This window comes from Pseudophryne corroboree, chromosome 8 (genome assembly GCF_028390025.1).
Source record: "Pseudophryne corroboree isolate aPseCor3 chromosome 8, aPseCor3.hap2, whole genome shotgun sequence".
NCBI lineage: Eukaryota > Metazoa > Chordata > Amphibia > Anura > Myobatrachidae > Pseudophryne > Pseudophryne corroboree.
The window spans coordinates 140,309,521-140,319,354 of NC_086451.1; the positions used below are offsets into that span (position 1 = coordinate 140,309,521).

General features: G+C 43.5%; 1 pseudogene; it reads left to right on the forward strand.

The window, feature by feature from the left end:
* Positions 1–5,620: 5,620 nt before the first annotated feature.
* Positions 5,621–5,738, forward strand: LOC134953905 (5S ribosomal RNA; annotated as a pseudogene).
* The last annotated feature ends 4,096 nt before the right edge of the window (positions 5,739–9,834 follow it).

Here is a 9,834-nt window from a genome sequence, read left to right on the forward strand (position 1 = left end):
AAGCCATTTAGGAAACGCCAGGTTATTACTACTTTGAAACATCCCGTCACGGGAGCTTTATTAACGAAGTCTTCAGATATAACTGCACAATTCCGCCATTATTTTGTAAATGCATTCCGCTCAACCCCAATTAATTTGGCCGACCAGACAACTATCCTCTCAGATTCAGTGCTTCCAAAATTGACGTCTGATCAGAGAGAAGCACTTGCTGGCCCAATAACTATGGATGAAATCAATAAAACCATATCTACCCTTCCTCATGGAAAGTCTCCGGGACCTGATGGTCTGTCGGGCGATTATTACCGAATTTTACAAGCACACATTGCCCCGACCTTGCTAGAACTATTTAGGTCTATACATGAAAAGGGAACTCCCTACTCATCTTTCAATGATGCTTTCATGACCCTGCTCCCTAAGCCAGACAAGGATCTGAGTCTATTGACGTCTTACAGACCTATAAGTCTGTTAAATGTTGATTACAAATTGGTGGCCAAAATCATGGCAACGCGTCTCCAGGCTATACTGCCATCAATCCTTTCGGACCATCAATTGGGATTTATACAGGGACGCCATGCAGTTAGAGCCATTAGGACAGCCATAGCGGCTGTTGTGGCGGCTCAACGCCCGACACCCACTCAAAATATAGTGGTCAGCTTAGACATTCATAGGGCCTTTGACTCTATTCTCTGGCCGCATCTTTATACTGTATTAGAAAAAAGAGGCTTTGATGATAGTTTTGTAAATTTTATAAAATATATCTACCACGATCCGAATACTTCCCTACTGGTTAACGGCCTTTTAAGCCCAAGCTTTACATTAGAAAGAGGCACCCGTCAAGGTTGCCCTCTATCACCCCTCCTCTTCAACATAGCACTAGATCCCTTATTACGCACTCTACAGCAATGGCATACCTTTCAGGGTATTAGAGTTGGGTGCAGGGAAATAAAGATATCTGCATTCGCAGATGATATTTTGTTATACGTTTCCAACCCGGAACACTCCCTAGATCAAATACTACACACAATTAATTTATATGGTTCCATATCCGGTCTGCAACTTAACATGGACAAATCAGTGGCTATGCTCCTTGGGGGCACACTAACTCATCCTCGTTGGGCCTCCCATTTGTCTCTGCAATGGGCCAGAACATCTATCCCTTACTTGGGAATAATTCTGCCCCGAAATCCGGTCAATTTATACCAATTTAACATTAAAAAGGTAATACATACTCTTATGGAAGATATGAGACGTTGGGAACGTCTGCCACTCTCTTACCTGGGGCGAGCAGATCTCTTAAAAATGGTAGCAATACCTAGAATATTATACCCACTACAAAACCTTCCAATACTTTTGACTAAAGCAGATACGGTTCACTTAAACGCCTTGATTAGGAAATTCATATGGAAGGGAGGACGCGCACGCATAGCCCTACGGAAGTTATATCAACCAAAAACGAATGGCGGCATCAACTTCCCTGATGTCACTGGGTATAATCACTCAGCTATCTTGCGACATTTAAGAGACTGGTTACAGGGGACATCGATTCATACTGATGTCCTCTTGGAACAGGAATTTTTGAGGGACATTGCATTAATAGGCTTATTGCATCAACATGATCAGGAAGTGGAGGAACATGTTAAATTAAATCCTTTGCTTTGGACAATGCGGAAGCTCTGGCACATCCTGCGTCACAAAGCTGGACTCAATGGTTTCTATTCTTTACACTTGCCCCTGGTCAAGAATCCTCAATTCCTAGACGGCATGGCTGCTCATCCCTTCACCCTATGGAGACACGCAGGAGTGGAGAATATTGGGTCTCTAGTGTCGGGGGAGAAACGCCCTCTCACCTTCACAGAATTATCCACTAAATATACCATGGTTAGGCCATATCCTCTGGCCTTCCTACAGACACGCTTTTATGTAAGCCACGTCCTACAGCATTTTTCAGACAAAGACTGGGATAACCCCCTAGACACCCTCTTGAAAAATACAGTCCCTCAACGTAGAGCTATCTCGATCCACTATACCTTTCTTAGAGATATTATGGATCATACCAAAGTGTCGGGAGGAGTGTCGGGGTGGCTGTCTCACTTCCCCGAACTAACAATCTCAGATTTGGAAAGGACCCTCCTATATTCTCGCAGAACTCTCCCTTCTAGTATGTATACTGAGCTATTCTTAAACATATTCCATAATGCATATCTTTCCCCGCTGCGCCGATTTCATATAGGTACCTCCGCGACTCATAACTGTCCGAGGTGTCATCAGGAGATGGCAGATAACTACCATTGCTTATGGGCTTGCCCTATTGTAAAATATTTCTGGCATTTAATACGCAGATATGCTGAATTTAAACTGACAAATTATGTCCCATTTACCCCGGAGTGGGCAATTTTCGGAATGGTTAACCCTATGCTTCGAATAACCGCGGGTAGTAAGAAATTACTACTGGCCATAAGCGCAGCGGGTAAAAAAAACTATATTACAAAGTTGGCTTGATAATTCACCCCCTCAATTACCATTGTTTTTTAATAAACTGTACTGTCTGTTTCGAATGGACTGGGTGGAGACACTCCTGCATAAGGAAAGAGAAGTGGAGCGTTTTTTTTCACTCTGGGAGTCATACATAGACACGCTTCCACTTACCACTAGAAATCAGATTCATTATAGTCTTAAAGACACCACTTGGTATCTTACCAGGCTGATAACCCATGATCCTCCGATAGCCCTGGCGTAGGGTGACACCTACTCGTGCATATGGGCTGTTATTGAGATTCAGGACTCTCAGTCTTATTGGTGTTTGTATGTTCAGAATTTAGTTTTGAGACATAGCTGTTGACGATTACAGATTTATACTGATATACAATAAGTTTCCCTCGACATCTAGAGATGTACACCTTGAACATCTACTGTTATACTCAGATTGACTTATTTGTATCATAGATTTCACTATAATGAGAATCTGTGTTAATGTACTATTTCAGCTTAAATCGCATGTTGTTACTAGAAGTATCAAATCAACATTGTAACTACTGTGGTATGCTTGTATCACCTCTTTGTTACCTCAATAAAAATATTTAAAAAAAAAAAATTTACCCAGTGCAGTATAGGGGTTCGCGTATTACTAATGTATTACATTTCTAGTAGGCATATCCAGTATATAAAGCTCACTACTCCACATCTCATGTGTTTAAAGATCTACTCTCTGTCATTCACTGTATTAATGCATGTCACACAGTGAACAGCAGCTGCCTCGCTGCACCAATAGGTGTGCCTTTTTTCTCCGTTCTTCTCTATATAAATTGCATATCTAAACAACACATGGGATTTTCTATATCCCCAGACTCTGGCATTAATTACACGTGAATAATACGTTGTATTAGGATGAGGATTAATTGAATAATATATATAATATACACTGTTTCATTTGCCTCTCAATACCAATACAACAATTACATGTGTGAAACAATTTATGGATACATTTCTGTCTGAGCTTGTTTAGATTCATACTAAGTGTTCCTGTTCATTATATTGAAATTTACAACAGAGAGTAGATCTTTAAACACATGAGATGTGGAGTAGTGCGCTTTATATACTGGATATGCCTACTAGAAATGTAATACATTAGTAATACGCGAACCCCTATATAGCACTGGGTAAATTTACAGTATTTGTACTAAGACAATTTTACAATAAGTTTTGCTTAGAATGTGGATATCTGTATCCTGTATCTGTTGAATATTGTAATATTGTTTCACTATTACCTCTACAAGAGATTATACATCACGTGATTTACAGGGAGCTTCTGGGTGTGATACCGCGAATCCTTGAGACATATGTCTAAAGCAGAGATTCTCAACCTTTTACAACTCACGGCACACTGAACAAGATTTAAATATTGCCAAGACACACTCAAATATAATGGTGATGCATGGTGCAGTTGCGTGTCCTAGGATGTCATGTCGCAGCTTCTCCGTAGGTAACGCCTGAACCACATCTGAGAAAGCCAGAAGAGCCCAATACTGCCCGTGCCCGAAATTAGAACTGGCACTGCAACCACTAAACCCACCAGTATTGATCATTCCAGGGCCTCAGTAGCAGCAAAACACTGACAGGCCTGGCTTTGCTTCTATGGCGGCACACCTGGAGACTGCTCAGGGCACACTAGTGTGCCACGGCACAGTGGTTGAAAAACACTGGTCTAAAGGATCCACATGAAACTGTGGCTGTGACTTTAGGAATTGTGGTTGTGACTTGTGTAATTTATCACTTTGGCATTCTCAACTACAATTGGCTGTGGTACTGGGAAGCGTTCACTTCACACTGATATTAGTGGATTAACACTCAACCAGCCATTTTCACTTTTAGAATGTGATACCATCTTTAAAATATATATGGAATGTAGGGTGTGTCTCAGGTAATTCTGACGGTTATATGTGTGGTTACATACACTGACAATCTAGATCAGTGATGGCTAACCTTGACGCTCCAGCTGTTGTTGAACTACACATCCCAGCATGCCCTGCTACAGTTTTGCTATTTGGCCATGCTAAAACTGATGCAGGGCATGCTGGGATGTGTAGTTCAACAACAGCTGGAGTGTCAAGGTTAGCCATCACTGATCTAGATCAATAACTGGTTGTGGCATATACAATACCTCATATCAATAGTGTTAATTCATTAGCTATATCTAACACTAATTGTGATACTACCCTATAAACCATATGAAATTGTCGGTTGAGAATTTGCTTGCTATATAGATAACCCTTAACTTGGATATCATCAATTACAAGTGACACCCAAATTAATTGCACTTATCTCCCAACGTGATATTAATATTCCACACTGAATTATGGGTGTGGTTTTAGATCATTTATGTGTATATGTCAATGTCTTGGTTTGTGGAACATATTTTAGTTGTAAGAAATAAGTTATATTTTATGCTGATATAAATTCCTTAATGAGTGCCCCCCAAAAAATGAGTTTCTTTTTCTCCTGTGTATTATTGATTGTTAATCTACTCTCAGGGGTGCACCTCCACACGAGTCATTTCTGAAACCCTTTTCATAGGGATAGTATTTCAGATTATTGTGGTTTATTAATCTGCCGGTTGCTCCAACCGTATCATTTAATTCCTATTACCTGTGCTTGAGTTTTCCTTTCCTCTTCCGCCGACCCTACCTTACCTTTATCAAGTTAATTATTATTTTAGAAAATTTTCATATGTCCATATTGACTAGTATATACAATTTCATTGTGAGTGAACCTCAACCTCAGAGGTATTGTATATGTGTGCTAGTGTTCATACGGTATACATATACCAATTATTATCTGTGTAAGAAATTGGTATGGGATTGTGGGTCACTTCCACCCATTGTGTATTGATACAATTGTGGATCTAAACCACTCCACTATCCATTTCAATCAATCACCTCTCCTGATTCGTGGACTCTCGCCAATGATCCAGACAGGGAATATGGGCCAGCATCCGTGTATTAACTCCCTCTCCGCCTAACGTTGGCAGCAGATCCACCTGTCTATCATTTCCTACTTTGTTCTACAGTCAATTTTCCCTATGGTTATCTCTCATCAGTGATCCAGGGAGTTGATGCATTCGTACTACTACTCTCACACCACACTGAAGACGCCCAATACCGTCCAATCTTGGAAGCTAAACAGTGTTGGGCCTGGTCAGTACTTGGTGAGGGACCACCAGGAAATACCGGGTAGAGTAGAACCATTCATTAGTCTCTGATTCCCTGCCTAACATTGACAGCAGAATAACTGCTCTTTTCTTTTTTCAATCTTTTATCCACCCACCTCCAGAAATTTTGGTTGGCACATTCAGGTTATACCTTGACCTATTGGCACAAGATTTCATACATGAATTTCAAACACTATTTTTTTTTTCTTTCTGCAACCAGTTTGCTAGATTGGCATCTTGGGTTTTTACAACTGTATTCAGGAGTTTCTCTTGGCCATTTGTAACAATCGTAAACCCAAGCATTTTACATATGTGTCGTCTTTGTTTTTTTGTGGATACCTTATTTTAAATTTCTCTATTAAAAGTTAATACATACTTATCACACCACCATTATCGCTAATTAGTTTTAAGAGTGCACCCACAAAAGAGTCTTACTTCCCCTCTACTTAATATTCACAGTACTATTGCTGACTCAGGGTGCACCGCCATATAGACGAAATTGTGGGGATATTGCTCTTGATTGTCGAAATTTGGTTTGTTATCGTTTACAAGTATTGTTACTGGTGCGGAATCGCCTCTGTTACATGTTCAAACTATTCAGTGTGCACTGCGCTGCGCCGGCGCGCACATATTAGAACAGTGTAGGGCAGCAGGCTGGCTCCAGGCTCGAATATGGCGGTGCCAGCATGCGGAGCCCATGAAGAGTGGCGCCCTGCGTGGCTTTTCTATTCAAACATGCCTGGAGCCGGCCCTGAATAGGTCTGTGTGCTACCGGCGCTCACCTTGGGGATGCTGTGAGTGGGTACCTGTGAACAAATTAAATGTTTTGACATGCAAAGTTTGTCTTTGTTGAGTGACAGTGCTCAAAAACTAACAGCGTATTTGATAATGTTACAAACAGTGAGTAGGAAAATGCAGATTGGATAAAGGGTACAATATTGTAAGTACAGAAACAAGTGAGGTATATGCAATGTTTCAAACCCATAAAGTACAACATGGAAAGAACAAGGTACCATATACCTTGTTGTGCACAATGTGGCGTATAGAGAGAGTCTGTTTTACATCCTTATGTGGATGGATGTAGCATTCTGCTTATTAAAGTCCAGAGAAGTCCCGATTCCCTGATGCAGGGGTTTGGTTAGTCTGTCTCCAATTGCAGGTTCAAGCATTGTGGAGATGAGCAGGTTGGGTGGTTGTGTCATTGGCGGGGGGAGGGGAGGGCAGCGTCCCAACCCACCACTGGCAATCAGCTTACCCTTCCTGAGGTCTTTGTGGTGCTGAGCCATCATTTCTCTCTATCCCCTCTTGAGGATGGTGGTGGTTGTGGTTCCCCTGTCCCACTGTCCTACGCAATGCTGGTGCTGCAGGATGGAGTGGATCTTCTGCTGGCTGCTGTGAGGACCCACCTGGTGCTGCTCCTCAGACTGGAAGTGCCACTCATGTAAGAGTCTTCACCTCCTTGGGGCAATGCTGTGCTCCAGCCGCTCAAACTCACCTTTGATTTAAATCAAAGGTTTTTTCTGCAGCGGGGTAAACTGGGGTTCCACAGGGATAACATCAGGGGGTGTAGAGGTGGATCTTGATCCGAGGCACCAACAGGCTAAAATATTTGACTGTTCCCAAGATGCAAAGCGCCGCCTCCTCTATAACCCCGCCCCCGTGCACATGAGCTCAGTTTGTAAGTTGGTGCCTGCAGTGCAGGCTAACAGGGAGGGCTGCGCTGGGCAGCCCTGAAAAGAGCTTTCAAGTGAAGAAAGAAGACCAGAGCCGCAGCATAGTCACTTAAAAGTGCTATGTGTCATTCTGACACATCATGCTGCGGCTCCCTCACCTCCCAGCGGCACTGTACACTCCCGTGCCCTGGTTGCCGGGTAACTACAGCGGAGGCTCCGGTTCTCTCATAAGGGCACACACACACCACCGCTGCTCTCCGGGATTGTGTGGCCGCTGAAAGGAGGAGGTCCCAGGCAGGACCCGCTGCAAACCGCGATCCGGCGCGGTCATTGGGTGGCAGACCGTGCGCGCTGGTGTAGACACTGTAGCCATACAGGGACCCCACTAGACCACCAGGGCATGGGCACAGGTCGGATTTTTGCATAAGTCCGTTTTCTTTAAGGCCCGCGTTACCGGTGGTGAAGTCCAGCAATGGGATCTGTCTCTGACCTGTAGCCCCTCCCCCAGGGCACCATTTACTGCTAATGTTCCCGCCCTGGAGCTGCATCTCTCTCTCTCTCGCTCACTCCCTGTCAGCATTTGGGTGCCATTACACACACAGCTGCGCTGATCTGGGACTGCTGGGCAATGCCTCCTCTGTAAAGCCGCCTGCATCATCAACGCTGTGCATTTACAGGACACTTAAGTATTCTACATGTCTTTAGACAGTGTTAGTTAAGAACAAGTGCACTTTGTCAGGGTTATTTAGTACAAGTACCCTGTGATATACATCCAGTGTTTACTGTGCATTGCTATATCTATATACCTAATTAGCTTTACTTAAGTAGTGCAGTTACTTAGTATTGCTAGTCCAGTGCAGTTTTATTGTTATCTGTGATAATTTCTGCATTGTACATGTGACTGTGTGTGCCAATAGCTGCTGTGTGATTTCCATTCTGTGTATCTCACATCTACTGCTATCCTTATATTCTGAAACCTGAAGGGGGCTATGTGCGTCAAGGTTTTCATATAATATAGTGGTTTTCACAGGATATTTTTTTGGTATTTTCTGTGTTTTACAGTCACCATTTACCTCTTATATCCTCCGTGTGTGCTCTGCCTATAGTCAGACTATCCAGGGGTATTCTGTCTGCTTTTATTTTACTATTCCACCCTACGGTAACACTTTCATATAATGTCAGCTCGTCAGGGTGAGGGTTCGGTGGCAGACCCTGCGTCTGGCAGTGTTTATGCCCCGGATGTCTCTGAACAAAATATTGCAGCTGAGGGTTCAGGTGCTGGGGGCCGTGTACCCCTTAGTCAGTTTCCTACATCGGGGGTAACTACTGACCCACCGTGAGCTACATTCTCTAATTTACTGATTACGCTGGTAACTAGACTTGCGCCCCCTATGGGACCTCCTGTGTCATTACAGCGACATATTGTCCCTGCTGTTTATCTACCATGGGCAAATGCTCTGTCCTCTCAGTTACAGCAATTAAATCAGTCTATGACCAAGCAGAATCCTAACCCTCGCCTGACTAAAACCAAAATGTCCTCTAAGCAGGCCCTTACATCCTCACAGTCCACTCGTTACAGATACTTCATCGGATAAAGATGGGGCATACACGGATCCCTCAGACACTGACGCAGATGCTTCTGATGGGGAATCCCTGACCCAAGTGGATGTTCCTGACCTCTTGGAGGCTATCAGGCTGATTCTTCAAATGAATGATGAAGAACCCCCAGCTACCTCTAAGAAACCAGATAAGTTTAAGCATCGGAAGGTTACTAAATTAGTTTTACCACATTCTGACCATTTAGTTGACATACGTCAGGAATCCTGGGAATATCCAGGAAAGAAATTATCTGTCTAAGAAAATGCTGGCTCGTTATCCCCTCGCTGCAGAGTTAAGCAAAAATTGGGAAACACCGCCGCCGGTGGACTCACAAGTCACATGTCTAGTGGTGTCATCTGCTCTGCCTGTCACTACCGTCACCTCTCTGAAGGAACCGACGGATAAATGTGTGGAGGGTTGCTTGAAGGCCATTTACACTCTGGCTGGAGCTATGCATAGGCCTACTATTGCGGCCTCTTGGGCTGCTAAAGCTATAGAGGCCTGGGTTCAGGAAGTAGAAGGGCACTACCGTCTAATTTTCCTGATAATGCAAAACAGTGTCTTTCATACATTGTTGCAGCCTCTCATTATATTCAGGAGGCGGCATCAGATGCAGGTATCCTAGCGGCCAAAGCGTCTACTACGTCTATTCTGGCTCCCCGGATCCTCTGGTTGCGGTCCTGGTCGGTAGATCTGGACTCGAAAAAGACCTTGGAGGTTATCCCTTTTAAGGGAAACATTCTTTTTGGGGAAGATATCAACAAGATTGTCGCTGACTTAGTGTCTGCTAAGACTGCATGTCTCTCTAGTACTACTCCTTTGGCCCCGAAGCCTAAGAGTACTTCATTTCGTTCCTTT